Genomic DNA, 9,204 nt, shown 5'->3' on the forward strand with positions numbered 1-9,204 from the left:
TTCTTCTCTCTGAAACAGTTTAACGACTTCTGCTATTGTCAACTCTGTCACGTTTTGCCAAGCTCTTCTTTGGACCAGGACTACCTTTCCTATAAAGCATCCTGGCCTCACTTTTATTGTGTCCATGTAGCATCTAGTGCAATATGTCATGGAAAACATAATCCATCATGCCATTAGCTGTATTTCATAATGAAATATTTCATGAATATTTCACCTCTATTTAGAGGAATAAAAATTTGTCCAGAGCACTACACAGAGATTGTACTCATTGATTTCTTAGGTCAGAGATTTTCTCTGACCAAACCACTGAGACCACTCTGATTAATAGGAATAGTCCTATGAGCTTGGAAGCTGAAGTAACTTTAGCTCAATGTTTTATTGAGGTTAGCCCCTGAAAGAGCATAGCCAAGCTGGACGCAGTACAATTACAGACTGCAAAATAAGGGATAACTCCAAAAAACTTCCTCAAACAGAGGCATACAAACAGGGGCTAAGTAAATCAATATAAAATAGCAGGTGCTGAGTGACAAATAAATACATTCTTTGTTTGTACAAGGCAGTAGTACTCCACTCCGCATCACAACACTAAATAACTTTCCAGCAAGGGCAGACAAACCCTTGCAGTGTTACCAACTCCCTCTATTGTTCAGATATTTGGAAGCCAAAATTTGAAACTAGAGTTCTCAAATATTTTGGAACAGCTTTGGAAGGATCTGTATGCTCTAAGTTTTAGCTTATGTGTTTACCAAATGCATTAGCTAGTCTAATAAAAAATACTACCACTTCTCTATATAGACCTTGTTTCACTTACATTCTTAGATTGTCCTGCATCCATCCACACAGCTGATACGGTATCTGTTGCCTTTCTTGGAGTTTCATCTCATGTAGATATATAAAATCTCAGGTTCTCATCTGACTTTCTAAGTAAAAGTGAGAGTTTTGGCCTCTACATAACAACAGAGTGCTAAAACTCTTTTGACACCATTGTGTTCTCAAAACCTTTAGGCACAGATATGAGGGCCTGCCTTCATATGTGTGCTAGAGGGACTTACCATAAAGTGAACACAAACGACACAGAAACTAAAGGTTAATAATTTGATTTTTTAATATATATTTTTTGAGAGAATCTCATGATTATAGGGACAGTGTTACGTTTTTTTAAATGCATGAATTCAACTCTACTGGAGTTGTGTGTGTAAATCAGCCATTTTTGAACTCACAGCTTTTTGGGAAATTATTTCTAATAGAAATGGGAACTTCTAAAATCCAAAAGTTTTAATTTCACCTTAGTAGAGAAGAGCTTTGGGCATGAATACTATAGGGAAGTAAGATATTTATAGGCAGTGTCCTCCAGTTGTGGCAGAGTCTGAGGAAAAATACAGAGATGTTTATTAAATAAGTTACAAAGTTAGTCTAGTTAGGAAAGTAAATAAGGTAGCCAGTTAAGGCAGGAAACACAGTCAAGAGCCTTGAAAATGTAGATTGCTGTCTGACAGGACATTAGAGGTGATGAAATACAGGGATCTCTCAACAGAAGGATGCACAGTGCAACTTTGCCCCAAACAGCAAGCCAGGGGAACAATCCAGGAAAAGTTTAGGCATGCTTGTACTTAAGTGTGAGAGTTCATATGGATTTTTTGAATACATATGTATTTCCATTTGATGTACGTATTATTTCACAAAATGACAAACCTGCATGCTCAGAGAACTGGCTTTGTCTTTCGTTCACCCAGCTTCTTCTTTCTTAAAGGCATTTTGCACTTCACATCTTATTTCAGCAGAAAGAAAACTTCAAAGCAGCTTACATGCATATATATAATGCTATATCATTTCCTTTTCTCTTGTGAAGTCCAGTCTATGCTTCTAACAATAAAAACAAGGGCTTTTGAAATTAAATTCCAGATAAGGCAAACAAGCACATTTTCTTGGCAACACAGTGTTGTACATCCAAGTTCAAAACACTTGTTTTTTCTTTATTTTGGAAGGATGTTTGCATTCTTCTCACTGCAATGATAGACTAGCAGGACTAAACAAAAAGACAAAAAAGGCAAGAAATAGCAAGAAGCCAATCTGCAGAAATGTAGGTGTTGAAATGAGGCAAAAGGACAGGAGCACAAATACTATAAAGTTGAATGTGAAAACAAAAAGAAAACAAGAAAGAAACTGAAGCATATCTTTCAAGAGACAAAATATTTAACCTCTCGTTTTTCAGGTGCAGAGAACCTTCCAAAATGTCTGTAAGACTACAGATGATCAGATTATGGCACACTATAGGAGAAAAAAAATAGTGCTTTTTTGCATCTGTGTTTGCTGTGGAGGAACTCAGGGAGGCTGCTGTGCTAGAATTTTCTTCATGGCAACACACTAGAGACTGTCTAAATTCAGAGTGTCAGTACAACAGGCTATGGGACAAACACACAAAATGAATGGGTCCAAAAGGCCAAGGCCAAATGCTATTTACCCAAGAGATCTAAAGGAATGCAAAAAATACCTAACTATGGTTTGCAACTTATGAAGCTGGTTTTAAGGGTCTCAAAGGAGATCTGGAGAACTACAAATGAGTAAAACTGATGTTTACACTGGAAAAGAGGTAACAATTCAAATAAAGAAAAGAATTTGTGGTTATATGCCTAAACATGTTCTATATTGGCAGATAGATTTGTAAAGGGAAATCATCCCTCATAAATGCCAAGAAATTTCTTGAAGAATAGCTCTGAACTCCAAAAGTTCAACCCTATTTTTTCTGTCAAAGAAAATTTCTGCAAAATGAGACTTCAGTGGTGATGATGTTTGATCTGAAAAGATGTGAATTTTTTCATTAGTCTAAAATAGCTTTACCATAAAAACRGATATTGTATCAACTTTCAATTTTCTGTCTCACTCTCTCCAATTGTAAAAGTCTGTATTGTAAAACGCCTACATATGGCATTTTCTAAAATGAGAAGTTATGGACATACTGTAACTGGTTTCTGGCCTCCATTTTATTCTCAGTAAAATGATAAATGAATCTCACAGCCTGGACCTTTATGATGACTATTCTATTTTTTTGTCTTAATCTACATATTTTTGTGCATGCTCTGAAAGGTTTCTGAAAGGCTTGTTCTTCAGTACATAACTCTTAATACAGGAGCTTTTTCCATAATGAAAGCACAAAATATCGTTACTGGTGCTACGCTTTCCCTAACCCACCATAACTGCAAAATTCAAGAAGAAACTGAATTTATTTATTTATTTTTTAATTTCATCTCTTTTACAAGGAAATTATGCATGAAAATAGAATTGGATTCAGGTTGTCARTGTAGATTAATTAGTATTAATTTGAGCCTTCTTTCCCAATAAAGAGTTGATTAAACCACTTTGCATGACTATAAATCTATATTAATTTCGATCTCCTTTAATCAAGTCCCACAGTAGTGTTCTGACTTTGCCAGAAGTCTTTGTTCTTCATGTCTGCCTTCTCATCCCTTCTTTATTTGTTCTATTTATCACTCTGTTGATTTTTATTTAAAATCAAGAACAAATTATATATAAAGCATGTAACTAGTAGCAAAAGCTGCCCAATATTTTTTTGCTCAAATTGTCCATAGTCATGGGACTTCCAGGAAGACCAATAGCAGTTTGATAATTTGGGGGACAATTCTGCAGCTGGAGAAATAAACACTGGCCAGGAGAGAAGAATGGGGACAGGGATTGTCTAGATTAGAGTTCCTAGGGAGCACATAGGGAGTTCAGTCAGATAGTCTTTGACATCAAACTGAGAAGCAAAACACTTCGGCATTGGGAGACTGTTGACGTCTTGATTTGCATCAATGAAATTTCAGCAGTGATGGCAAAAGAAACCTTTTCTTTTCATCAGAGTGTTTCTGAACTTCCCTTCCTGTGAAAAATTTCAGTATCTTGACTTTTCATTCTGATTTGGGGCAAGAAAGCCAAAATTGATTTATCAGACTTTTCTACAGAAGTAAAATTCCAGTTTTGAATGGCCAAAATCTTATTATACATTGCTCCTTTTCCAGTATAMCATGCCTCAAAATACTAGAACTGAAACCCAGCCTGAAGTATATCCACTGAGGTTGCTTCCATAGTTAAGGATAAGAGAAATTTTTGATTTCAGGGTAAAAAGACTGAAGGAGTATTTCACACCATCGGAACATAACCATGTCTCCTGTTTTTCAGATACTCCTTGCTGAAACATACATCTCTCARAAGAGCCACGTAGTGGTCTGGCAGGGTGAGGGAGAGCTAGACCTGCATGTAAGGGTCTTTCTGCCCTTTTTCTTAGTACAATTTTCTGGTTAACTGCATTGAGACAAACTCATCCATCCTTTTGTACTTAATAACTATAAGAAAGTAATACCTTCTTTTTTTTACAAAGCTACAAGCAGAGCTACACGAAACACATTGAATACATCAACCAGAAGGTCAGCAAAGACATTGGGCTAAACTTCAAACCACACTGAAATAATTATGTATTTTGTTGTTGTGCAGTGTCACAGGAATTCTCATCTTTATATACTTCATGCCAGTACAGAGAGGAAAGGGTAAGAGAGAAATGAAAACTGGGGGAGATTGAAAAACATTTCTCGTAAAAAGACAATACAAAATGTTTGATTTTGAGCAATGCAAATGTAAAAAGAATTTTAGATACAATTCAACTAAGAACAGGCCATTTGAAACTGGAAAAATCAAGATAAAAAACATATGTACTAGGAAACTAGATGTTTGTATTTCACCATGTTCGTATGTTCGCCATGCTTCTCTAGAGGTTTTGCATTGTTCAGGTTATGTTCAGAGACTGTGCTTGTTATGGAATGGCTTTGGCAGAGCTGACAGAGAGATTTTAGTGGCTGAGCTCTTCGTCTCACAGAGCAGCAACATCAAACTCGACAGAGTTGGAGAGTGGAGATGATTGACTGAAATGTGSAGATATGGTCTGTGGGCTTCAGAACAGGAGTGTCATGTCCTATGGACTTGCATTGAATCTGTCTGCCTTTGTGAGTGAGATGAAGATGGATGTGGATTATTTTTGAAAGAAGAGGCATCACTTCCACCAATGCAGTGATGGCTGGGTCCCTCAGATGCTGAGAGGAGCTGGAAAAAAAGGGTGCACCTTCACATTGTTGTGTGCAGATGACTGGATCAAAAGCACTAACTGTGGGTCACAATCCCTTCTCCTTGAGATTTCTTTTTTGGAGAGTTAAGAGGGTTACTTAGATCAGCAGAGAGTGGCTGGAGGTCTCTGTGTATTGCACGATCCTGAAAGCAGTGACGTCTAGAACATTTTTCCAGTCCTGTGCTTTATTAACCTACCTAAACTTCTCTTTAGAGAAAACTTTAGAGCTATGTGCAAGTTTCTTTCTGAAGACTCAAGGGCTACTGTTCACTGTTGCAGCTATAAGAGTCCAGAATAGTAGTAGTCTCAAAGTCAGTGCTGTGATTGTATCTAAAGGGAATAAGAATAAATAAATGAACATGTCACACAATAGCCTAAGAAATAAATACTATATTATTATTTCATAAATAGGCTTGGGCTGATTAGATGTAGAGATTTTGACAAAATGTCAGTATTTGTTTACCTTTYTATATTATCATAAAACAAATATTCATTAGTTTCCAATGGTTATGTTCATGGTAACTCAGAATTTGCTGTTTATAATTACTAGTAGAGTAATTCTGTGCAATGAGTCAGTATATGCAGTCACAGATTTTCAGAAACAAAATAGAAGAGAAAAAAAATCTGAAATTACTCATTTGACAAGCAGAATTCAACATGTAATATGTAAAAGTATGCATATGCCCAAAAGATCTGCATTAAGACTTTCTGGGTAGATAGATTCTGACTTTCCCAGACATTCATGTGATAATTTCTCACCCTGGATAATCTTCTTCTTTAGGTCTTGCATGTGGCTATCATTTTTTGTAAAAAAAAAAACAAAAAACTCTCCCCTGAGTTTTGTCAACCCCGTTCTTTCTGCTTGTCAGCCCCTAGTATAGGCAGTAAGTAGCAATGTTCTCAGCATGTAATTAAAATGCTCATTGTAATTATTAGAATTATCACAAATAGCAGAGTAAATATGCTTATGTTCAATTACGATGTTTTATCACACACTGAAATGTTAATATAGCAAAAAGGCATTTCATGGAAAGAGGAATGGCACAGAAATTCTCAGTAACCCCAAGGTCATGGCACAAGCCTGCTGGATAACACTTTTAATTTAATTAATTATCTTACTGAAATAGGGCCTAAGAGATTACTCCTATGCAAAAACTTTCAGAATTATGGCTGATAGAGCTGATTAGGAACTAAATTTGTTAAAAGAGAACTTTTCATGAACATTTCTAAAATTGCCCTTTTCTCCCATCTACTTCAACAAGTCTTGGTGGTTAGCTGAAGTCTCAAACATGTTGACTTCTCCACATATCACCAGTAGTGATAAACATAAACACAAGTGAGTTCCCAGTCATATACATTACTCTGAATAACATGTAGAATAAAGCTTTATATGGATCACAAGTCCTCTGCTGAGATTTCCAAATATTTTCTATCAGAAAAAGCTTGTGTATTTGTTTATGGGCTCTTATTGTTTGTATCTAGCCCTTGAAATCTGGCTAGGTAAAAGGAACATCTGAGGGCCAACAACTAAGTGCATCCAATTCTGGCTGATTTGACTTCAAAAAAAAATGAAAATGACATTTAAAATAAGAATTTCTTTGTTGGCTTTACAGCATAGCTGATAGTGTGCATAAGTTGTTACTGCTCCAAGAGCATACTGCATATATTGAATTCCTGCCTCACTTCCGTTGCTCCTGAGAGAATCAAATTTGAGCTAGGCCTGCTCAAATATAATTCAGAGTGAGGGCTCAATATTATTGTTTTGAGGTTTCCTTTAGGACTGCAGGTTTCTTTGAAGAGTAAGGTGTTTTTTCTGCTTTTGCCAACAGTTAAAACAATGTGCAAATGCATCGTTCTTGGGTTTGCGCAGAGGTCTGAAACAGCTTATCAGTGGGATATGACTTCTGGTAAGTGAGGTCTTTACTTGCCCCAGACGATGACAGCAGACTCTTAAAWCTCTGACTTTCTTTCCAGCCAGGGAGATTCCTGATGTGGCTGAGGTCACAGGCAAGTTTCTATCTGGTCATGGTGTAAGTGAACTGAGGAAGCCTTGCACATTGCCTGTGATGTTTTGTACAGCTGAGTCGTCTACAGTGAGGAGTCTTGGCACATGAGCAGAACTTTCTGAGGTGTAGCCTGGACAAAGCAGAGACAAGATAGGTCTTTCTTCCATTTTCCTCACTACACTACATATTTTCTTAGTGAGTGGTGTTGAGAACTAAGAATGGACCTCTGTGGTAGCTGGGCTGGCAGGTTTCACGAGTAGCCTGAACCTCAAGGAAGGCTCAGGAAGTCTACACTGTGCATACAAGCAGTCCGACCTCATATAGTGCTCCGGCTGCCCATAGATCCCATTTCTGCCTGTGGCAGATTATCTTAGGGTCTTTCTGGGAAGAAGTATGTTTGAGATGACATTGTCATGTGACAGGAAAAACAGCAGCTGCTAGACCTCACACAAAGATGCATCTATAAACATGGCACAGCTCATGTTCTCTCTTCTGTAGAGGTTGGGGAGTTCCAGAGAGGACTATGACCTTAGCAAGCAAACAGCATAGATAGTCAGTAAATTTAAAACACAGTGTAGAGAAGTTGTGAGGAAAACTCTACCACAATGCTCACGTTGGTGACCTTCTGCAGCTGTCACTCAGACCAGCAGGAATTGTAGATGTTCAGCAATGCTGGAAAGAGCTAGGGATTGGTGATCACAGCAGTTCCCACAGATTACTGCAGGCTGCTTTTCTTAAAGCAAAATTAAGAAGAAAACAGTAGAGGAAGGCAAGGAAAGAAGAGTAGAAAGGGAGATATTTTTTACTTTCTAACTTGGTGTCTTCCTGACATTTCTGTTACAGAAGTTATTTCTCTCTGAAGATGGAAGCCTGGGTAAGAYTTCCTCTTTAGGGATCTTCCACTTCTTTGATTCTTTTCTGTGAGGTTGAGTCAGAGGCAGATGAGTCTGAGTGTGCCACTCTTGTTTGTGAAGGACATTCCTAGCCTCTTCAAAAGCTGGCATAGTCTCTGGAAAATGTCTACCTGTCCATAGCTCTTTTCTTTCTGCAAGTGTTTGGCTTCTCAGGATATGGATCAGTTTATTTTCATTTTCATAGATTAAAGGTCCTTCTTTTGGCTGTAAAAAAACAATGTCATTTAACTCCTGTTTCAAATTACTGGTTCTCAGAGAAGTTCTATCTGGTTATGGACGCTTTTGTGTTCATGTGTTCACAAGTGGCCCTGCACTCACAAGTTCAAAACCACTCTTGTCTGCTAGCACTATGATTACATGCCTATCTAGTGATGTTAGCAGAAGCAAGAGGCTCGGCCTGTTTTTTTTTTTTTTTTTTCCCATAAAGTCTCTTGTCCTGCCATTGGATTGTTTCTGTAATTTTCTTCTTAGTTTTGCATTGTGCAAAGAAGTCTGAAATAACGTGTTTTCTTTCCTTATATATATATATGTGTGTGTGTGTGTGAATGTATAAAAAATCTGTTTATTTCTGGGAAATAGGCCTAATATTAACCCATTCTCCTGAGAAGGGTGCACATGCAATGAGTCCACAATTAATATCCTTCCTGTTACTAGTGGATGATTTCAAGAAAAATATGAGTGCAATTACAACTCTAATGTCTGAGAATGCTTTCAGGTGACCTGATTTGAGGCAAATCAGCGAATACCAGCAAATATCACTGTGGTTTTACCAACCTTTAAGTCTCTGAGTAATATGCAAACAGCTGTTGAAGGAAGTGGAGGTTGTGTCTACATATGGGCAATTTCCAGTTCTCATCTTGCTAGAGGCTGAGGTGAGCATTGCCCATGATGTCCAGTGCATCCCAGCTGTGCCAGGGCAGGCTGGCAGCTACACTGGTGTAAAGATGGAGGTAATGTGGTGGGAATCAGAATTAGAAATGTCTACAGTCTTGATTAAAAAAAAAAAAAAAAAAACTTCTCTACTTTAGGTTTCCCTTTTGTCACCATGCAAGTTCTTTAACCTGCATATTTTATTTCCAGTTGATACTCTCTTTGATCGGGCAGGAATCATGACAAAGGCATTCAAAGCAGGAATGTCAGATTTTGGACATAGTTCTCCCACACAGGTCTG

The sequence above is a fragment of the Rhea americana genome, unplaced genomic scaffold (assembly GCF_003343005.1).
Source record: "Rhea americana isolate MKP2758 unplaced genomic scaffold, rheAme1 scaffold_142, whole genome shotgun sequence".
NCBI classification, from domain to species: domain Eukaryota; kingdom Metazoa; phylum Chordata; class Aves; order Rheiformes; family Rheidae; genus Rhea; species Rhea americana.